This window comes from Candoia aspera, chromosome 3, assembly GCF_035149785.1.
Source record: "Candoia aspera isolate rCanAsp1 chromosome 3, rCanAsp1.hap2, whole genome shotgun sequence".
Taxonomy (NCBI): domain Eukaryota; kingdom Metazoa; phylum Chordata; class Lepidosauria; order Squamata; family Boidae; genus Candoia; species Candoia aspera.
The window spans coordinates 153277657-153302437 of NC_086155.1; positions in this window are offsets into that span (position 1 = coordinate 153277657).

Genomic DNA, 24781 nt, shown 5'->3' on the forward strand with positions numbered 1-24781 from the left:
AATTCACATCTTTTCAATTTGACAACAAATGATCATACAGAAGTCCTGTCACTCTATGTCACAGCCTCCTTACATATTCCCACTGTTGGGTATTGTTTGGCTGCAACCTATAATCTACTGGGAGCAAGGAACAATTTCTTTTCTTTCTTAAAGATATCAACAGCACCATTTGCCAGCTTCCTGCCACAACAGACAGTTCTATAGTTCCTCCTGTAGTACTACAATTCCTAGCAATCTTTCTAAGGACTTTAGGAGCTTCAGGAAGTCAAGAGGTAGATAGTAAAATAACACTTCCAAGAAAAAAGAGGCAAACATAATTCCAGATCCAATGAAAATTCTGTTAGACTTTTTTTTTACAAGAGACACAATGCACATTTAACTACTTACCAGGAGCAATGTGTTGTGTATGTGTGCATTTATGAGAGCTGTGTGAAGCTTTGATAGTGTACATTGATTGAACTGTTCTGCAAAGCAACACCACACACACCATTTTTAAAAGCTTTGCTTCACTTCACCCTCCTCCTCCTCCTCCCCCTCCTCCTCATGAGCCAGGTAAGAACAATATTTTATAAACTCTGGCCATTTCTGAACAGCTACACAGGAAGCACTGCACTATATCCAGGAACAACAAGTGGAAGGGAAGGGAAGGGAAGGGAAGGGAAGGGAAGGGACATTTTGGGAGGTAGCTCTCAGTTCAGAAAAAAAAATAGATGATTGTTCTTCATTTGGAAACTAATGATCATGCCCTGAAACTGACCTCTCCCCACCATAAGACATTTCTTAAATTTTAGACTAACAAAGAGAACATTCAGAACTGTGCAATCCATGGTGCTCCTTGTGACACTCTACAGAAGCAAAAGTTGGACTTTAAAGAAGCAGGATAGGAAAGGCCTTTGAACTTTGGTGTTGGATAAGACTCCTGAGAATACTGTGGAGAGCCAAAAACAAACCGATGGATCATTGAACAAATGAAACCAGATTTCTCACTCAAGGAACTAAAGACCAGGCTCAAATTATCCTACTTCTGACACATTATGTGAAGACCCAGTTCTCTGGAAAAAGCTCTGGGTTAATGCTGGGAAAAGTGGAAGGAAAAAGAAGAGGATGGCCAGCAGTAAGATGGATAGACTCAGTTACAGTTGCTAGGAATGCATCATTGGGAGACTTGAAAGAACTGGTTATGGATAGATCATCATGGAGAAAATCTATCTACGTGGTTGCTAGGAGTTGAAAACAACTTGATGGCACATAATCAATCAATCAATCAATCAATCAAAGATAAAACTAAAGAGAATATTGATAGCAAATGTTTGAAAAGCTGTCACATAGAATATGGCTGAGGCTTTTCGTCTGTTGTCCAAGAGGGAATGATTAGAAGCAAAAGGTAGAACTTTTAGAGAGTATGATTTTGATTAAATACTGAGAGGAACTACTTAATGATAGGAATTGCTCAGCAGTAGAATAGAGAGCCCCAGTTAATGATAAACCTTCCTTTGTTGGGAGTGTAAAGCTAGATTCTCAGTGTGGTATCCATGGGAAATAATGTGTCTGTGGATGTATCTCTTGTGTCCCCTCAGAGCTCCTTGCCCCACATGACTTTTTTGTTTTGTGACTGGCACAAAACCATCCATCTCTGTGGATGGATAAAGCCTCCTCCATAGTAGTCATAGCACCATAATAGGCACACAAAATTGCAAAGGGACACACTGACAAAAAGGGTTGGGACCTTGGTGTAGAGGAATGACTATATGTCAGGGTTATACAGTAGATACTGCAAAGACTTTTACAAGTCTACAGTTTCACCATTTAAAGTTTGGGTTTTTTTCTCTTTTCAAGATTATTTTGTATGTTCTCCAGAGGAAGGGCCACCACAGGTTCACCTTCACTGCAGGGAAGAGGGGGGGGGGAAACATTTGCACAGATTGTTAATTATTTCTATTTGTAAAATCCAGTGATATAAACAGTGTCCCAAAGGGACATCTTCCTATCTTTTTAAAGAAGTACAACTTTACTGAGCTACCTACTTTCTTCAGATCATTTGCTGATGCTGTAGCTATTGATTTTCTAGAGGTGCTGTCAGGGAAATAATTACATTTCATTCCATGAACAGGGGGAAATTATTCACAGTATCTGTGCTGGAAAGCAGAACCAAATAAGAAGATGCATCATGTTTGTCTAGCAATTACCTGTAGTCAAAACTGGGAGAAGAGATATAATGCCGAAAGATTTAGAAACTCTCAGATAATAGCTCAAATATCATAATTTTAGCTTGAGCTTGAGCAGTACACATCTTTAAGAAATGAAGCATGCTTGTTTCTAGATATTTCCAGATTGTGTTTATGCTATAAAAGAAAACTTTTTTCAAAGCTTTACTAAAGGAACAACACAGAAGCCTACATTGTTATTGAACAATATCTCTATCACCTTCCCAGTGAGCTTCAGCCATTTCCAGAAATTCACAAAAGAGCAAATTTTGTGAATGGCCTTTTGTCCCTCTTTCTTCTGGCACAGATAATCTGTCAGAGTAATCAAGGCTGTTTTAATGCAAACACAGGCTGCTTGAAACTAGACTGAAGTCCTAGTACACCACAGAGCCAAATAGGTCCAAGGACGTATGCCCATAATCATGCCAAATTATTCTGATTATATAAAAGATTACCAAGGTTGTAATAGTTGCACCAGCTAGGTTTTGAGATTGGTCAGGGTAGATCAGCTTAATAGGTTCATCTCCCCTGCAGCAGAGGTCAGCCCAGAAAAATGAAGCCCCTTCTGGCTCTTCTTTTGGATATGAATTCCATTTGTCAGATTAGATCAGGGATGAGAAATGTATTTTGGTTTAGAACGTGACTTACTCTGGGCAAATACTGTATGTCTGGACCCACCCAAAGCAGTTTTCAAGCAACACTCATAATTACAAATAACACAATAAATATTGTTTTAAAACAACCAAGCCAAACAAAATTATGGGATCTTTGACATAGGGTAATTGATTATAAAGGCTCTGTTGAAGGGGGTGAGCAGGGAGGAGAGTCCAGTAGAAAAAGCTTGGATGGAATTTCCCAAACTTCTTTCCTCTGGGATTCTTCCAATCTGATTTATACGTGCACACAAACACAATATTCCCCTTGTAGCAATGAGCTATACCAAAAAATAGTTTGTTTACCTTAAGTGAACAGTTGCTTGGGGATAAAAGCTGTCAGGTCAGTAATGAGATTCTGGGGAATCCCGTGTGATTTCTGGATTGTGGGTTGCCTAACCCTGGTAATGGAGAAGGTCAGAGACAGAAGGTCAAGGTCTTGGGACAGGGGCTGGAGACATTGGGAGAAGAGATAGGGCTTCAGCAGAATCATTAGGATTCAGATCGTCTTATCCAATCCAGCATTTTGAGCCTTTCTGAATGAGTGCTTAAATGGAGCACCAGGGTGCCTCATTACAATAAAACTTCATTTTAACAAACAAATTGTGCAGAGGGGGTATCTGTTATTAATGAATGCCCATTAAATTGAAGAATCCTCACGCTTCAAGATTTTTGTTATTTGCATAATGACATCATTATACAAGTGATGCAAATGATGTCATTTGCATCCATTTATGTCATTTGCATAATGAAATCATTACACAAATGACATTAATCAGTATGGAAAATTGGTCAATTCCATGCAAAGTCTGTTGCATCAACATCCGTAACTTGAAGTTTTGCTATAACAGGTCCTCATAATGCCATCATCATGTCAGCCAAATGTTTATGGTTTCATGTCACATAATTTCCTACATCTCAGAAAACTCAAGTTTAGAAGACAAAGCTTGTGAAATTACATCTACTGCTCTGAAGTGCAGAATTTTTTTTAACAGTCATTTTATTAAACCTTACAATTAAAAAAATACAAACTAATACAAACTAAGAAAAAGAAAAAAGAAAAAATAGTACAGAAAACAAGAAGTAGAAAGAAAAATAGAAAAGAAAGAAAAATAAGAATATAATAAAGAAAAAGAAAAGAAAGAAATGAATTCCCTCTTTATCACAAGTATAAGCAATTTTAGTAACTTATCACCTTCTCTTAAATATAACAAATGATCTCTTCTTCCCATATCCCATCTCTTATCTATAAATAAATCCTTAAAACCACATTGTTCAGTTCTAATCAGCAAAAGTACATAAATTTTACCAGACATAACAACATATCTATTCTAACCTTGGTCAAATAAACCAACTTTATATTCATTCCTATTACTTTTAGCAATCTTGATTTTAATCCCTTTAAATAAGGTCCTAGAACTTGATTTCTTCTCATTTTTTCTTTGTCCCTTCTCACAAAATTTTTCAAAACTTTAACAAATCTTTTGTAAATCCAATATAAGAAAGTTATCTGGGTCACTCTTTTGGTTTGTTTTTTTAATATCCCTTTTAATTATTAAGACATCAGCTGGTTCCTTTTGTATATCCAGTATAGCATCTTTTTCCATATCATTCTCCTGTCATTTTTAAATCCACCTTCAGATCAATCTAAGTCTTGTTTGGTAAAACTTGTTCCTCTTCCATAACATCTTTGAAACACAATCTATCTATAATGGCAGACACTCTTAAAATTAACCTCTGGGTTCATTGTTCACAAATATCCTTCAATATATCCAATATTAAAGTATTTTGCTCCATTTGTTCCATGCTGTATTAGTAAGTCAAATTTAAATGTTCTTCTCCTTTAATTGTAATCTTTGTTTCCTTCTGGTTCCCTCTATTGTCCAACCTTTAAAGTCCCATCCTATCATTTTTTTTTTAAGAATTCAAAACAACAGCATTTTCCCATGGGAAGGATTCTTATAATTAACTTCAAAATCTTATTTCAAATCCATCTGGACCCTTAGTCTGTTTGTAACTTTCCAAAATCAATGTTCTAATCACCCTTTTGCTGTTTATTAAAAAAAAAAAAAGATTATTATTATTTTTTTTAAAAAAAATCCTTAAACTTGCATTTAAAACTTCCTTCACTAAGGATTGAAGGAAACTCACCCAGTGCATAAAGCTTGCCATTATGAAGGTTTCTAATAACTGAAAAGCTGTTAAAAAGCAATTTCCAAAAGTGATTAGAAAAGGAAGTATTTCATTAAGGTGCCCACCGTGGTTTGAGCAAGATAGCTATTCACTCATCTCCCAGAGCTCTAAACCCAATGGAGACCACTGTCTTGCAGTCTCCTCACAAGGAACAACTGTCTAGAGCACTTGCGGGCAATCCCAAATCTTCTCCTTATCTGGAGAGGAATCCTGAAGAGCCGGTCCTCTTGCCAGCTCTTCATTCACCACAGTGGGTGGATCCACTCACAGCAGAGCCACCTTCAGTTCACCATTTCTTCCCCAGAAGTCCTTTGTATATAACTTTATTAAGATTTTAATAAAGAAGGATAAAAACTAACAGAAACTAATATTTAGAGAAAAGAAAAGACAAAGACAAAAGTGCAGAAAAAAAGAAAATATAAAGTAGCTTCTGATTTTCTCTACAGCAATTATAAGTATAAATTTACCTATTACTCTATGATTACAGCATAACTCTTTCTTTTTTCTTTTTTCTTTTCTTCCCCAGAAGTCCTGAAGTGAAGAATTTCCGTAACATTTGTAGTCTTCAAGGGTGGTAATCCCAATATATTTTTAGTTACTGTGTTTTCTCACATTACAACTTCTCTGGTTTCTCCAGATTGGTGCAAGCCTCATTTCTTGTACAGTGTGCAATTACATCAATTTTGCACTGGCCAATGTCATCAATGTAACATAGAACAGACGTAGAACTCCAGGAAACCTCATATTTGTACAGAAACTGTGTATATTGATGAGAATAGCACCAATCCCCACTACTCTAATCAGTTAGATCTGCAAAAAAATCAATATATATTGTTGAGAAGTGTGCTAACCTCCTTGCCCTTGCAGAAGCCACTTCTAGCATTTTCTCTGACTGCTGTGGTTCCCTCAGGTTCATTCATGTATTTTAGTTGCCATGCTCAGGGCCGTAACTAGGGTCTGTGTGACCCGGAGCAAACATGGATTCCACACTCATTTTGGTGCCTCTCCCCAGCACAGTGCCCAGGGCACATGACCCCTTGCTCCCCGCAGTTGCGGCCCTGGCCATGCTTTATGATACAGGAGAAGCCATCCTGAGAGACAATCAAACATTCTTCATATACATGTTTTGAAAATAACTCTCTTTCCTGTACAGTAACAACTTTGTGCTCAGATTGAAAAAGAGTATCTGCAAGACCCATAGGAGAGGAAGAATAAAAACCTAGGCCAGCTAACATCCTGGTATCTCTGCTCCAGTCCCAATAAAATCAAGTAAGATGCAAGTTACAGGGCCATCAAAATATTTCAGATATCCTGTTCTTGGGAGACACAAGTACATGCACTCTGGAAAGGGGCCAACTAGATATCTGCAGAAAGCTGATACATAGGATAACAAGTCTCTTTAATTTATATTCCTCAGTAACTGGTGTTGGGAATATAATGGGTTCTTTGGAAAATGACCACTGGCAGGAAGAGAAATTTGTGTCTTCTCTCTGTTACAGGGAGGCCTTATTATACAAAGCTGCTTAAACAAACACGCCCACCAGTTTTCCAGAAAGTAAAAGGAAAGTAGTGGGGGAGAAAAACTTTTAGTCTTGCAAGATTCTGTTAATGTAACCTTACAATAAAGATAGAGTTAGTAGTCATGGTCATGTTTCTTTTGAGACTATCTCAAAGGGCTAATACTTCCTTACATCTACATGAGGTAACAGCTGAATATTATGGAGAACACAGTCTTGACAAAGAGCTAAAATCACCTTTTTAGCATCTCAGATTTAGTTGATACTGCTGGCTGTCTTTCTGGTATTTTCAATTCCCTGCCATTAGTTGCCATTCTGAACTGCTGCAGAGGATTTTGCACCTCACAGTCCTTCAGTCCATGGTGGGGAGAGGGGGTGGGGAAGAACAGAACTGGCCATTAGCATATCTAGCATTGGCAGAGTGGCTGTCAGGCTCTGCTTCTTGGCCCAACTTTCAGCTGTTGGTTGGCAGGAATTTATTCCTGCTTTTCCTGTGCTACCACTCACCTGCTACATTTCTCCAGGTTTTTCCATCCCCCTTCACCTGCAGCTTCTTCTCCTGCTTTCCTCCAGGAGTACAATCTCCTTTAAGCATGCACACTCATATTCAGGAGCTAAAGGCATCTTCTTTTATAGATGGAAGCCTAGGTGTGGTCTAGCACTGCTCACGTTGCCTTAAAATGCCAGAGGAAGGAGAAAAAAGAGGAAGGAGGGGGAGAAAAGTTTATTTCAAGTCTAACTTAATTCTGATGATTTCATGGACACATCCATGAAGCTTTCTTGGCAGCATTTACAGAAATGGTTTCTCTCTGTCTTCTTCCAGGATTTCTTTTTTAAACATCTCAATCTAGTCTTTAGTCTTGGGATTTTCTAGTGGCCTTCCATCATAGCATTAACACTGCTTAGCTTTTTGAGTCCAGCCAAGGTTGGCTGATAACATGTATGGATGACCAAAGAGCATATTGCCTCTGAATCCGGGAATAACATATTTTAGCTTTTATAAGTAGCAGCCCCTGATAGTCTGATCTTCTATGAATTTATTTAATTCCCTTTTAAAGTGTTCTGAATTGGTAGCCAAAACTGATTTACTATAATCTGGAATATGCAGTGGTAGATCTGTTTCTGATACAACTTTTGACATTTGATTTTAGAGTGGAGTAGACTTTTTTTATCTTTTCTAAGAGGAAAAAAAATGAGAATGAAAAATATTTTACACCTCAAAAATTCCAAACGTCTCAGGAACAGATATAAAATCAACTCATTGCTACTCCATCAAACTTCTGCAGAGTTAAAAATCTGATCTGAGTTAGCTTGTTAGTTGTACAGAAAATCCAGAAAAGAAACAATGCAAATCAACATTTTATTGTATCAACACTTTATCATAACAGCGTTTCATAATCTAATAATTACTCTCCAGGCTGCTTTCTGCATCTCAATATTATCATGGGAAATAATTCTACCAGGAAAACCCGTAATAGTTGAAAACAAAATACTGGCATCACTGCATTCAGACTATCTGACAAGAATTGTGTGCAAAGTTCCTGAAAATCATTGCTCTCATTCGTTATAGAGTATGTGATGCTAGTCATAGCTCAGTAGAAGAATGCATACATTTTACATCTAGATTTATACACAGCTATAAAGCTCACTTCAAAATCATCTCTTCAGCTACCCTAATTTACAGAATCGTAATGATGCCATTAGGGAAGTTAGGTCCCCCCCCCACCCCAAAAATAGAAATGTATGCTTGGGAAAAAAATATAGAGATGGTAGATAAAGCTAAGCAGACAGCTTTGATTTGTATGTTGCCTTGAGTTCATCAGAGGAAAGGCAGAATATATTTGCAAGAAATACATGGATTACTTCTTAATTGTTAGGGTTAGTATTATAAGCTCAGTTTCCAATTCTGAAAGGCAAAGCAATACAATACAGTACAGTACACAGTGCGATACAATACAAGAGTTTGGGCAGTTCCCCCTCCCCTCCCATTATAGATTTCTCATTGAATAATAATACTCTTGTGAATGCTAGCAATAGGGTTGGGAAGTTCTTTGGGGCCCTGTTTTGAAGTGGGACTGTTACTGAACATTTCACAAATGTGAAATTTGAACAAATGGGAGGAAGAGAGAAGGAGGGAAAAGGACACAGAAAGAAGAAAGGAAGATCCTCACCCCATCTCTTGCTCATTTCTCATCTCTACATCTTATTCCCATCCTTTCCATCCAGCCACTGATATGTTCACCATGCCTTGTTAACTGAAAATTGTTTATTAATATTTTGTTTGTTGTTGTGCTTCATTGTGGAATGGATGCTATTTTTTTTCAGTTCACGTTTGATGCCTTTTTCTCTGTGGTGTTCTCTCATCATGGACCCTGTTCCATTTTAATTAGGTTTGGTAGCTCTATCAGTCATACTGCTAAAAACAAGGGCACTCCAACTTTATCATACTAAAGCTTTCTAAATCAATAACTTATTATCTGAACATTGTCCAAAGTGATTTGTCCAGACAGAAAGGCATTTCCTGAGGTCATGGACTGTGTAGCATGTATTAAAGATGAACTATTCTAGGAATAGGGATCATTTATAGGGCATTTCTATAAACTGGGAAAGTAAGCCTCATGAGCCAAGCAGGGATCACAGAGCAGGCTGAAGAAAATCTGACCCCTAGGGTTAGAAAAGGCTAGGATCATTCTTATAGTACCATATTACAATCCCCCAGGACTGCATTTCCTATACCCGTTTTTGCCTACCATTTTATGCAACATCTTAAGGCTACGGAACAGAATCTGTAAAACATAAAATGTCCCATTAAAAAAAAATCCAGATGGAAAGAACATATTACACACAAACTGCAAAGTTGATCCCAGTGGTGGAATTATGAAGTTCACTGTATACTTTGTCTGGAGCGTTTCCAAAGTAGCTTCTGTAATGTGTTCTTAACTATATCCACCACTGGCATGGTAGCTTTTTCTAAACCTGGAAGAACTGCAGGGTAAATTTCATTCTGGCTTTTTGATGTTGGCTGACATTAAGACTTCAGGAATTCATTGGGGCTAATACATATATACACATACACAAACACAATTTATTAATTTTTGGAAAATCAGGATAATATAAACTTTTTTACTTTCATCTCTTAGATTTATCCTCCTGAAACTTTTATGATATGTGTTCGAATGAGAAATATAAGTAGTTTTTCTTTTTCACTGCTGATGTTTGTATCTTCTGAAAATAGTGTAAAGATAGTTATAAATAGGGAATAACTATGAAGGTGTGTATCACAAGTGGGGCCCAAAATAATCCACTGCAGCATGGAGTGTTTCTGTTCAGGTTCTAGGTTTTCCATTATATTTTCATTTCCAGTATCATCTTTCTTTTTTGATGGTCTCAAAAACCATTCATAGATCCAGTGTGACTATAGCTCCTGCTATCCAGATACTGGCATGATCACTAAGCAGGATGAACAAAGCTGTCTCTAACCCAGAATCAGCCTGGTCTTCTAGTAAATCACTACAATCATTGGCTCTTACTGGTTTTCTGGCTTTGAAATGTTAAAACCAATTATCTATGTTTACTGAAGATCACCAAAAAGCAATTATCAATAAAAGGTAGCACCTAGACAGTCTGATTTAACCTCAGCCAAGAATTGCTTTCACTAATAAGCATCAAGAAGCTAGAAGTAATCTTAAGATGAAATGACAATATATAAGAAAGCTAGAGTTTATTTTAAAATGATATAATGAAGAGCCAGAACTTAATTTCTCTTGTTCACAGTCCTAGCAAATAGATTTATGAAATATGGTTTCCAGAGCTAGTAAAAAAGTCTTTTTTTCAAAGCAGACTCAACTCTTGATAACTTCATGAACTTGACTATATAGTTTCTCTGATGAGTATATGGAAGTGGTTTGCCATTACTTCACAGTTAAAAAAAGAGAAAAAAAGGCCCAGTATTCTCTAGAGTTCTCCAGCAAGGTTCTTTTTATTCTCATAGTTGCTTTCTTATTCCTTTGTGTTTTGAACTTTCATTCTATCTGGGGAAAAAAAGAGAATTAAAATTCCTTGATTGCTCTTTGACTGCCTTCAGTCTCTGGCAGAGTTTTGCTACTGTTTGTTACCCACACTTAGTCACCCTGTGTCCTGTGTATCTTCCACATGCCCTTCAGGCACAGGGACATAAAAGCAAAACCTAACTTGAGACTCAAATCAAAATCTATTTTAAAAGAAGGTAGTTCCTAATCACTTTCCTATAAAATTTAGCATAGTGGACCATTTAAAAGTGTATCTTGGAGTGAGGCACCTTATATGATGGGAAAAAAGTATTGCAATAGTGATTTGCTTCACCTGGCCATATGAATTAGTCCTAAATGTAAGAAATGGAAACAGATAGATTCAGCAGGCATCTAAAGTAACTGACACATGTATTTTACTTACATTTCCTGTTTCTTCATAAACAGTATGGACTAGAGAGCATCTTTCTTTCACTCTCCTCTTCTAACCCGTATTCTTTCTTAATCAGATACTTTTCTGTTCAAAGAAAGAGGAAGAAATCATAGCTGTCATCTAATGTATTATTTGAAATATTAAATATATGATTGGTACTAAGGATGTTTAGGGAACTGCTATGCTTTTACTCTTAAAAATATATGATTTTGATCAGAGTTGAAGAAAGAATTCAAGAAGTCATATTTCTTCATATTAATAATAGGAGCCACACACATAAATCACTATTTATCTGTATCCTGCTTTTTGTCAAAATGCATTTTTCCCTGACTGTTTTTATGACAAAATGCTTCTTTTAAAATATTTTTTTTGTCTCATTTGGTTACTCTTCATGTCACCTTTTTTATCTGTGGTTTTATGATAGTGATGGTCCTTTACTTTAATATTTCCCCTTCTATTTTTCTTTAATGTTTTGCCTTCAGGGTGGTTTTTTCCCTTTGGTTCTTTCTACAATTTGTGATTTTTATTATCTTTTGAATAGTAATTCTATGTTTTCAAACTGTATTATTTTTCAGCACTAACTCTAAAAGTATTAGCTTATTTACTACATCGTAAAAAGTAAAATTGCCTTTGAGCGAAGCTCATCTCCTGGTGACTTATATGAAGTTTTCTCAATATGATACAGAAGTAATTTTCCATAGGCTTTTTTTCCTCCTTCAAGATTAAAAAAAGCAACAACCCAGTACAACCTACAACCCTATCATGTCATGATAGTCTCCCAGGCAAGTGCTAACCAAATTTAACCCTACTTAGCTTTTAAGAGATCAGCCAAAACTGGCTACAAGCTACCCGGTGCAACCCATACATACTAAAGAATCCCAGGTGAAGTCTTGTGCAAGTATATTGCTTTCCAGCCATCCCAAGTTGGGGGGGAGGGGCAAGAAGTAACTAGCACTATCTATAGTCACTTGCAACAGTGTCAAGACGGCATGTGACATCACATGCATTGTGATGTTATTGCGGTTTCTAACAAGTTATGGTTGTTGCAGTGCCCCTGCAGTCACATGATCGAAATTCAGGTACTTTGCAAAGGGCCAGCATCTGCTGGGGCTGGATACGCCTCCCCAGCAGCAGGAGGAAGAAGACTGCGAAGGTCAGCTGGGGGCTGCAGGGGTCAGTGGGGTAGGCGGCAGAGTGCAGGGTGGCCAAAAGGGCAGAGGTGGGGGGAGATAGGTGGATGGGGGGAGTTGAAGTGCACAATTTGGCCATAAACGCGGGCAGGCTGACAAGTGCCCAAATTTTGATCACGTGACTGTGGGGGTGCTGCAATGGCCATAACTTTGAGGACCAGCCATAATTCCCATTCATTCAGCACTGTCATAACTTCAGATGGTCACTGAACGAATGGCTGTTAAGTGAGGACTGCCTGTGTAGTAGATAATTTGTGTCATGATGCATGTGATATCACTTGACCCTCCTTCCCTGATGATGACAAAACCAGTTTATTTGAAACCAGGGCCAAAGCAGTTAGTAATTTTGCATGCTACAGCTTATGGGACATCTGTTGTCTCACTGGTGAGAACTCTTGTCATTTTCCACCTTTTGGCTCTGGACTCAGCTGAGCTATTCTATTTCAAGGAAGTCAATTGGAATGAATGAATGAATGAATGAATGAATGAATGAATGAATGAATGAATGAATGAATGAATGCAAGCCTGTTGCTTTGCTTGCTAGCTGCTCTGCTGCCAAAGAAAAGGGAGAATAGTTTTTTTTACCCCTGCTCATATCAACTGAGACTTGTGCATAGAAGACAAGTTATAAGGTCTGCAAAGACTTCAGACCAACCAAGGTTGTTGTTTTTTTTAAGTGGCAGTCCTGCAGTTATCGCTTCCTTCTTAGATCCAACTGTTATAAAACTATGGAACCATGGCTAGAGATATTGTGTACCTGGTTGTAAAAATCTATAGATACCAGTTTGGTGTAGTGGCTTAGGTGCCAGATTAGAAACCAAGAGACCATGAGTTCTGGTCCACCCTCAGGCATGAAAACTTTGAATCAGTCACTCTCTTAGCCCAATCCACCTCACAGGGTTGTTGTGGGAAAAACAGAGGTGGGAGCATTATGTTTGCTGCCATGAGGTGTACAAAATAAAGGTGGAATATAAATTTAATAACAAATAAAAATAATTAAAATATATTACACTTTCAGATGCTTTTATGTTCAATATAGTGATGGTGACAAGGCAGATAGGTGTTTCACTTTTATAGATGTGATTCCTTTCATAGCTTCTGATCACAGCAATGCAGATGTGAATGTATATCTGCGGGGAGGACAATATTTATTATTTTTGCATGAAGTGGAGAATGGACTTTTGTTTCTTCAGGACTCATAGCAGCTCAAAGGGGAGAGATGCTGATTGATTGGCACTTTGCCCCTCTCCTACTAGTTAGCTGGAGGGAGGCTGACTGATTGATCACCATGAACACTGACTGGTTCATGTTGATCTCAGCAGGTTCCCTGCACCTCAAGGCCAGCAGCCAAGAAGATAATTGCAGATCAGTTTAAAACTGCTCTGGATGAATTACAGAAAGAAAATGGGGGTAATGTGTAAGTGCCCTAACTCAACAGTGACAATTTTCTAATTGAATTTTTGGAATGCTATTGTCTTTGTGGAGCCCAATTGTTTGTAAATGGTTGGCTATCATTTTGTTCTACTTCAAGTCTTGGTACTCAGACTACTTCCTTTTATTCATTTGCTTTTTTCTTTTTTTTTTTGCTACCAAGTCTAGCCCCTTCTCTCACCAACAGGCATGTGTGAGAGGGTGCTGACTCTGGCCTTCTCCTTGTCAGGGGTGACCTTGGAACTATCAAATTGCATATGAACTCAGACAAGGTGAATTTATGAAGGAGCACCTGCATAACTGATACTGAATGGAACTACATCAATACATTTGTTTTCAAATAATGATGTAGCATTATCACATTCTACTTGTCATGATTTCAGTGGGTTTTATGGTGAGAAAGCTCTGCAAACCATGTGCATTTATATTCCTCCAGGAAGAAATAGATGGCCAGAGTAGGCATCCATTGCTGTGGTATAACTATCCTAAAAATATGTCCATATCAGTTTATATAGCAGCTGAAAAATCACAATGATGTAAATAGCAATGAATATCCAACCCTAAAGAGACATGTATTTATTCTTTCCCTTTGGCACATTCCAATACCCATGCAGTACTGCAGTGATAATAAACAATGCCATTATTTATCTGGGAGGCCTTCTTTTCTTTAGCAAACATCTTTTCTCTGTGTTATTTTTTTGCTTTAGCCTTCTTAGCTGACTTCCTGCTATTGTTAGACTTTTTTTTTTAATTCCACAAAATGGTTTCAGGCTACATAAATGTGTAGTTGATTATTATAGTCATATTATTATTTGTGCTTTCATTTTCAGCATTCAGAATTTCGAGGCTTAGTCTGTGTGTGTGTGTGTCTATCACATCACACCTGGCACAGAAGTTCATAGTCTAAAAACCCTCTTTTGTTTTCTTAAAGTATCTAGTTTCCATTGATGGGTGTGTTTTAGATTTGTTTCGGCTTTTAAGCTCCAAAAAATTTAATGCACCAGAAGCACTCATCCCATTCCAAAAGTTTTGTTAAAGATTCAACAACTCTCTCTCTCTCTCTCTCTGATGTCTTCACCAGTTTCCTCTGGAACGGCTTTTAGTCTCAGACAAAATTCTTTCTCTCTTAATTCCAGTAGGGCCACATTAGCTAAATCTTTTTCCATCTCTCGATTTAACATTTCTGTTTTATTTTCCACAATTTCCATTTTATCTTTAATTTGTTTAACTTCTCCACTCATCAGTATTACAGATCCTTCATTTTTTAATCCATCTTTTCTTCCACATTTGCAATTTTTTTCCTCCCTTCAAGTGTAGCCAGATGTCTTTTAACCGATTCTGTAACATTCTTCCCCAATTCTTCAAACATCTTTTGCAATATCTCTGACATAATCCCTTTTTCGGTCATTTGCTCTGTTAACAATCCTCTCCTCCCTTCTGTGAGTTTCACTGCTTTCCTGGTAGTAGCCATTTCTCTTCTTTAATTTGTAATCCAGAAATGAGTGGTAAAATTAAAGGAAAGGCTTTTTTTCCCTCCCCCTTTCTCCATGCCTTAACTCTTTAGTCCCATTCGGCACTCTGTAGTTCTGTAGTCAGATGAACTTTCACAACTTTTCCATATCTCTTTGTTTGATGAAGCCAATCATTCCTTTTCACAAGTCTAAACAGTCCTTGTTCCTACAGAGGTATGTATTATTGATTGAATTAATTCAAAACGACTTCAGGAAAATAATATTCCAAATTCAACTGTCCCCTTAATTTGTTTTAAACTTTCTTTGTTCAAATTCTTGGCAAGCTTTTTGCTTTTAATTATTTTTAAAACCTGATAGTTGTTTCTTTACTTTTAACTTTAATTCAGGTTGAAAGATCACTCACAAGGTGGTTTAAATACTCTGCTGCTCAGAAGATCTCTGTAGCTTTTAAAATTATTGTATTCCAAATGCGCTATAGAAAGTGGAGATTTGGGTGCACCCAGTGTCCTTAAACAGGCTCCACTCGAGGCTGTGAGCTTGAGATTCCTTCTGCAGCTCCCTGTCCTCTACTCATGAGCTTCCCACATGGTCTCTTTGGGTCCCAGTGGGTCTCCTCTTGAGGAGCTCCATTCCAGAGCACAGGTGGGCAATCTCCTGGTCTCTCCTTATCCGGGAAGGTCTGCTGGCCCAGACTTGCCACCCGGTCAGCAGTCTTTGCCTTGGCATCATCTCTGCTGTGTGGAGTCTGCCATTTTCTTCACCAGGCACTGGGGACAACAATTCCCCAGGCACTAATATTGAGATGGTAGTATCAGGGCTCTGGGATGGGTGTATGTGATTAGTGGCTTGTGGTTTTACCATCCGTCAGTGTAGTTTCATTTGCTTCCTTTTGGTTTAATGAGAGCCCTTTTATTTTGTTCATCACCCAGAGTTTCTCGGATAGATAGGCAGCATTATCAATTTGATAAATAAATAAATTTTAAAAATGCAGTTGACAGAGCTTCCTAAGATTGTGCCATTAACATCTGGCAGCAGATCTCCAACTTCTGGTTGCACTATTAGATTTTTCTTTAATAAATTTTAATTTAAAGTAGATGTGTTAAGTAACCCTACCCACCCACCCACCCCCTAAAAGAGACAGAAATTTTGCTGCAACACCATCACCTCCTTAAATCCTTGGAGGTGGAAATAATAATAACAAGGAGCCTTGGAGGGGAAAACATCTGCCCCTGAGACACACACACACATACATATTGAAGGGGCATATGAAACAGAAGTGCAGGGAAGCTATTTTGTGCACAAAGTTTACAGATGTAGATAATTTAAAACATATGAAAGTTGTGGATAAGATTGAAGTCTTTACCTTAGCCTAGTTTAGCAGGGGATCATGAACAACTTAGAAAGGGCTCACCACATTTTTAAAAAGCTGATCAGGTTTGTGCAGGCAACACTGGACACTGTAAAACCTCACTCTTGCTTTTCTTGAGTAAGCCTGCAGTGGCTTTCTGCAGGGAAACTCAAAGCCCAGAGCAAGTTTTGACAGATGGCTAAATCAGTGGGTCTAGCCATCTGTCGAACCACCCACCAAGCACAACAGTTTTATCTATTATATTCTATGTATTTATTATTTTGATTTATTCACAAGGGGGAACATAGAATTATTTTATCATATTAGAGGGTTACAGTATTGCAGAGATGGAGAATTCCTGGTTTAGTTTTTCTTTCATGTTGTGGATTTTGGTGGTTGTTTTGAAAAAAAGGAAGAAAGAAAGAAAGCAGTGTTAAATAGTATTCCATATGGTGTCCTTTGAAATGTTGTGCTGACACTGTAGCTATTGCAAAATGCTAGCTTTAGAAGACATGACTCATTGAGGCCATCTGTAAATTGTGCTCTATCTACCAACTCTCCAAATGCTTTCACTTATGAAACAGCTCCATCTCTTCTCCCTGTTGGTGCAGACTTCTCAGTAGTTAGTGACATTTTCTTGCTTTAAAAATATCTTGCTTTTCTTTGAATGCATTAAAATTAAGTTTAACACTTGGACATGGACCTTTTAAATAAACAGCAAAAGTTGGATATGTCACAGATTTATGGCTGAATAGTCTGATGATTTATTTTTAATATTTCTTTTGTTTTAAGTATTATTCCTTGAAAATTGTTATTGTTTTTGGTCTGCTAATGATGCAGTTTTATGACTATCTTTATTTATTAGCTGCTTGAGTTCCTCCTGGAAATAAGGCAGACTCTAAGATTATTAATAAATAAATACAATGGCAGGCAAAATCCTCCAGTTCCCATTTCTTTAACAGCAACAATTGTAATAACAATAGCCTCCCTTCAGATCTTAGTTTATGCTGCTGAAAAGGAAAAAGAGAGAGAAGTAGGAGTGGGTAGGACTAGGCTCCATTAATCTGGAGGGTCAAAATAAATCTCTAGGTTTAGAATTCAATTCTATAAGTGAAATCCTTGCATTCTACCTAGGCCAGGTGGGGTGATCATACTGAGAAGTATATACCTACTTATTCCCCTTCTTTGCAAATATTGTTAAGAAAACAAAAAGTCCAAGTTCTATAGGAATGCAGGGCATTTTTTAGGAATTATATTGTTTAGACTGTTAATTTGTCTTTTGCACCAGCCTCTGGTTGATCTCAGGATTCTAGCTTGTTGGGTTTTTTTTTTTTTTTAGAGAAGTCTGACATCTCTACACCCCTGCCATCTGATAGGCAAAACTGCCAAAAAGCATGTATTTGGTAGTTGCAGACCATGTGTCACGCTGCCAAGAGATCTTCTATACATTATTCAAAGATCTGATGATGAATACAGCCTTCTCCAAGTCCAGGCACATGGACTTTGAACTCTCAAAGTGCTCCAACCAATTTGGTCATTGCTGAGAATTCTTGGAATTGAAATCCACATATCTGAAAGATGCTCAGACTGGGAAAGGCTAAACTAATAGGTCCATCTCTACCTTCTGTGCAAGACTATGAAATTATCCTTCTTGCTGGAGGTATGTGATACACCACAAATCCTAGAATTCAGGAAGGAATCAATCTTATTTGTTTACATTGGGAAGAATGATTCCTAATGTTTGCTGTTAATGTTACTCCTTTAGTAAAAGGTTGTTTTATTGAAACTGTTCAATTGTTTAAATGTAGGGGGAATGCATATGATTTTTATACTCATGTAAAAATTATATATAGATGTTTCAAATAAATAAGGATCATCCCTAGAGTCCTCTAATCATTCAAAAGCACAGATTTTTGTTTTCATGTGCCAAGTCCATGGATTTGTCTTAATCCTACCAGTTCCTACATAATCACTATATATGGTAAATCAGATCCAAATTTACTTATCATCCAAGACCAAACATAATAAAAGACCAACATAAAGTACAATATCTATAAAATAAAAGTTTTAAAATTGAAATAAAATCCTTAAAGCATTAGTAGCTAACAGTTAATATCACTGAGGAGGAGCCAGACGGTTTCTAAGAGCTATAGTTATTGATACAAATTTTGCAAACTTCTTAGACATTTCAGAAGAGTGGTCACCCAGGAGAAGGGTAACAGCTTCCTGTTCACAATAGCAATTAGAATTATTAACAATTGGGAGTATTAAACTTCATTGCCATTGGGTGTACAATGGACATTTTAATAGCACATGTGAGGAAGATTCTTCCTCTGAGTCTGAACAAAAACAAGTTTGACTTTCATATGGGATGCTTATATATCTACCAGTTGTTGCCCTGATAGGTAGCACCACAATTTGGGCCAAAATAAATAGTATCCTATGTGGAGCATATAGGATGTTATAGAAATATCTAGGGATAGACCAGGGCAAAGGAGCAATTGTGCTGTAAAGGCAATGGGAGACTTTGGCTCTGTCATTTTGGATATCTAGATCCCAAATCCTCTGCTTTAGTTCAGCCAGAGTTTATCAAGTCCCGCAGCAGTTAGTCCTGACAAAGTAAAACCACAATATGCCAGATTGTCATTGATTTGCTTTCTTAGGTTGGAAGAGAAGAGTAAAGTGATAAAGCTTTAAGGTATCTTCTGAGGCCTACTTGAGTTACAGATAATATGGCTGCATCATCAGCATAAAGGAAAATAGAAAAGGAGTTATGGGCAAGGAAGGGAGGATGGATTAGCATCTCAATATTATTAATGTAAATGTTGAACAGTAGTGGGGCAAGCATACAACCTTGCTTTGCACCTTTGCTAGTAAAAATAGGTTCAGTTAAATCTTCAAGGATATTACCCTTTATTGAGTGGCCGTACCTTGGTGCAATAGCATTATTAGCCTAAGATGGCAGTCTATTGTTGTACTGGCTAATTTCCCCCAGAGCTGTTCTTGTGGAATCAAGTCAAAGGCTGCCCTCGAGTCTATAAAGGCTACATAGGGGACACATTTGGGCTGGCTGTAACATTTCTCAGCTAAGTGATGTAGGATGGTGCAGTGATTCATGGTTGAATGGATGGTTCAGACCTGAAGCCAGATTGTTGCCAAAATATTTTCAGAGGACATCCAGTCCAGGAGTCTATAATATAGAAATCTAGTATATAATTTACTAATTACATAAAAAAGGCTATTGGTTGATAATTTGCAGGATCACATTTTTCACCTTTCTTATAAATTGGGATAATAATATATCGCATGAAGAAAAGAAAAGAAAAAAAAGATGTCCCCTCCTCCCCATAGCACTAAAATTATCCAAGCATCCTCCAATGAACTTTAATTATGAGAAACCTAGGAGAGCCCAAAGAAGCACTTCTTAACATAGCTGATTATTAAACCATGGAATTCAATACTGCAGGATGTAGAAAGGGTCCCCAGCTGGGACAGATTTAGCTCCTCAATGGGTGATAAAGCACAGCTGATGGTCATGAAGGATATATATAGATACTACTGTTCTCAATATTAGTTGTGAGGGGATATGAGTGGAAGGGTGTTGTCACACTCATTTCTTTTTCTGGGATTCTCATAGACTATTGATTGGCTACTGTGGGAATTGAAGATATAGGCCTTTAGTCTGACCCAGCATGGCTCCCCTTATCTTCTAAAGAAAATTTACTAGGAATTGCGACCTGTTTCATTGGGGATTAGAGCAGTAAACATATTCAAGATTATAGCTGTTATGCAATATTAATAGCACTGACAATATTTCATTTAATAACAATAGTTGCTTCAAGATATACATGAAGTTTGCAAGATGTGGCTTCTTTTTTTGTATGCACAATAAGGGATGAAAGATAAAGTGTTAATATTTTGCTGGGCAAACCAAGCACTGGATATTGATATGAAATGAATATTTTTATTCTCAACACAACACCATCTCTTTAATATGCATTGTGATGGAGTGTGAAATGACTGTTAAATCATGAGGTGGCTGACAGGTGTTACAAACAAAAATGTGTATACCTTTACAATAAATTACCTGAGATCCAGGGACAAAGTAAACAATAACAGGAGGAGAAAGTGAATTATTTTCCATATTTATTCAGTCAAAGCTTAATCTCAGTTGAAGCTGAATAGGGTTTTGGCTCACATTCCTCAGGGGAATCCAAACATTTTCAAAAAAAAAAAAAAGGGCAACCATCCCAGACATTAAATAAATGGGAAACTTTGCAGCAAGGCAATGAATTATAGCGTACGTGTATATATATATATCCACAAAAAAACAGGAAAACATTTCTGAAGGTCCCCCAAGTGAAGAACTTTGAAATGCTGCATTAATATTTATTCGCATTTCTGTTCCAAAGCTGCCTGTCCTGAATCTCTCATGCTGCTGCCCTCATATTTCCATCTGTCTTTTATTTTCCCCAGCTATTTTTTTTTCTATCTTAAGAACATGGAAGACAAGAGTGAAGGTGTAGTGAATGCAGTTACTGCCAGAGCAAAAGAAGAAGAACATGTTTATGCATGTGTTGGGATTTTTGAATTGTAAGATATTTAAGTGGGTAAGCTGACGACTTCTAGTCAGGGGGGAAATGCTCAGCATGCTTTGTATTTCACCTTCCAGTAAGGGAGAGTCCATAGACTGTATTAATTAAGATCAGCACATCTGGGAGAAACATGTATAGAAACTGTTCCATGCTTACGCATGCATCGGTGAAATGTATAATTTTGTCCAGCTGGTCTGTTCATTTTCAACCTTAGATGCATGTTCATTTTGGGACATGACATGGGAGGGAAAACCATCCATGAAAGCAGCCTCAAGGACAGAAGAATCCTAGCTGTGTACTCAATTATAGGCAAAACACAATTAGAGAAGAAGCAAGCCATCTATATATGTTTTTTTTTTTTAAATGCCAACAGCCAAACACTGAGTTAGCATTTTTACAAAAGTTCCTCCTGGAGCCTTTAAGGAACAATCAGTAGCGGTTGGGGGTCTTATCCACTTCCCAGTAAGACAACACAGAGGGAGAGTCAGCTGCAGCAAATTCTTCTACTTGGCGCCATTAGAAAGTTTCAGTGGGGCAGCTCAGAGCTCGTATCCAAGAAAGTATATGACTACTGTGTGAATTATTCATTATCTTTATATTATTCATTATCATATTTAAGCATGTGTAGTTCAGTGATATTGCTGAAGAGACTCATGTGTTAGCTGTCAGGTACACTTCTTTAAGGAAGCATATTTCCTCAAAATTAATTTAATGCCAGCTTGGTTAACTAACATTTATCTCCAAGCAGACTTCCACTAAGCTAGTCTAAGGCCAGTCCATATGGGCTGTCTTGTGGTTAAGACTTCTGCAAAGCAGCTAAAGTTAACTGAAGTTAATTTCTACGCTGACATACCACGGATTGAATCATTATGGCCAATCCCTTTTCTTGCTTCTACAGTTGAAATCCAATGGATGGTAGCTGCTCTGCCTGTCTGTCTCAGATTTCCATTTTGTATACAGAAGCTGTCAAAGATTCATGAGTGTCAGACTAAATCTTGGGACCACAACTAGTTGTGGCCTGAAAAGCCCCAGGACAGTATGGCAGGACTGAGGCATCATTATTACAAAGAGCTTCCAGTGAGCAATACATTATTTCATACCTTGGCAGCCATCTTGCCTTTTCAAACCCACCTTCTCCTTCAAAAATGATCAGCCTTCAAGACAAGTGTAGTTTGCATAAACTACCTTGATTGCAGTAAATGGGATTGGAAACTGTCCTGAATGAACTAAATCCTCAGAAAAAAATGTGAAAGTGACCCCCCCCCCAACTCACTCATTCCTAATGAAAAAAGTAATTGCAGTTGAATTGGTAGGGCATGGAAGAGAGTATCTGAACAAGCAGTGGATTGAAATACAAGAAAAAGAAATGAAGAATAGTTTTCTGAGATAGAAGCAATCCACATTTCAGAATAAATGTAAGCCTGGTTCAGTTGTATCACTTACTGTATGTTAACAGTATAGTCTTTATAGACTGTATAGTCTTTTCTCTCTTATATTCTCCTCACTCAGAAATGAAAGCTTTTCATATGAAATAATGGATCTACATCTTCTCAGAAGCCAGTCAATAACACAACACAAGGTCTAGGCAGAAGTTCTATTTGGTTTAGGCAGTTCCAAATAGAACCTGGAGAGACAAGTTCAATTTGAAAAAAACGTGTGTGTCAAAGCAAATGTTTTAGAAAGTTCACTTGGATTAAAATAACTACTTCTCCTGTTAAATATTATTCTGCCCCTTCCAAGAAAAAGCAGAGTTTGTGACATTTTTAATGTTATTTTTTTTAAAAAAATGAGGCCATTTTTAAAATCAATCTCTCATCATAAAAAGCGGTTGTTGCTTATTTTTTGGAAGAAATGTAAATATGCAGAAGAAAGTAAAAACAAATTACTAACTAATGTTTCCAGGTTTCTCTTTCAAAGACTGAAACTGAGAACAACTGTTTATTTTTTGTTTCTTTGTCTAGTCAATGCTTTGTACTACATAGATTGAAAATACTCAGAGATGCCAAGATTTGATCATCTGTCCTGTAAAGTTTTTGGATTCCTGCTTTAAAGCCCTGCTATGCAACAAATTTAACCCTTACCCCTAAAATGATTACATGTATTTGTGTGCCCCTCCATGAATTAAACTAGGATTAGGTGAGAAACAAATATATCATTTACTTATAATAACAACATTTTAATCTGTACATCAAATAATGCAACAAAAGAACATTTCAACTGTTTCACTGAAAATAAGCATAATAAAAACCAGTACAATTTAACATCACACTTTTTATTTAATGAGAAGAATGAGTTGGCTTACTTTTGCATAATTCCTGTAATCTAGGTTTCATTTTGAGACAGCCACTCTCATTCCACTGATAGCAGGAAAAGAAAAAAAAAAAAAACATCCTTGTTTTCTTAACACTGTAGCTTGCAAAACACTAGCAGATTGTAATTTTCTTCTTTTGCAGCCCCATGTATAGAATCAGGCCTGCAACTAGGGTCTGTGTCACCCGGGGCAAACATGGATTCTGTGCCCATTTTGGCATCCTCCCATGTGGCACCCTGGGCACATGCCCCGCTTGCACATAAAGAACATTTGGGGTTTATAAAAAGCTCTGAAACCATGAGGTTCTTTCTCATTCAACACAGTTTTGCATCAAACTGGTAAGCCTACTTGGAAAGCTGTATAGGGAATCAATCTTGGGCAACTCTTCGTCTATTATTTGCTGATATCCTTTGGTCATGGCCCATAGTTTAATGCTTCACTAACAAGAATGTGCTATGCAACAACTATGGAGACTTTTTTTTTATGGTGGTTATGATAGGCTGTCTATAAACTGGTTATACCCAATCATTTCCTTATATTCCCTTCAGTATCTGGTTATGATCTGTTCATCTTAAATTTCAAAATAGCTATACCTACTGTCTAATTATCACATTCTGAGAACACACTGTTTCATGCCGGTACTTCTGGGACAGCATTTTCAAAAAATGAGGCTGCTGAACCTCTGTTTGATGTTCTAATACTTGAAGCTGATTTGGGGGGTAACCCTAAAAGTGTCTTCTCAGTGGCTCCAAGATAGACCCAGCTTTTATGACTGTCCAATGGCAAGCAAGCACTTTTTAATTGTGACACTTTTGTCTAGCTGTGCATCTGAAATATATTAACATTGGTTCTAACTATTTTATTGTTTCAATGGTATTTTACCTGCCATATTTTTTAATTTGTATTTTACTGCTGTTTTATTACATTTCATCAAATTTTATTGTATTTTTATTGTTTTGATACCTGGTTCATGCTCCATTTAGTGGAAATGCAGGAAGCAGGTTTGATAAATGATCTCCATAAAAACCATAATCACACAGAAACTAATAAAGTCTATTTGACCACAGGTCAATATGGGTCAGGAGGGGAAGCAAATTTGCACAGTCTCCAATTGCATATTTTAAAATCAGTTTTACTAAGTTATACCAACTGAGCTGCTATTCCTATAAATCACAGATGGAGACCTGGTTCACATACCATATTTAGCCACGATATAGTTTATTTGGTTATGGCTTCATATAATATATAATCTCAGTCTGTATTTTGAAACGGTTCACAAATGACTAAGCAGGAAGACAAATGTCTTTTGAATAACTCTTCCTCCAGTTCATTCATATGAGTTACAAAAACTCTTATGATCTTTTTTTTAAAAATCCTTTTCATTTATAGTTGACTGGAAAGACTCAGAAGTTACAGAAGGAACAGCC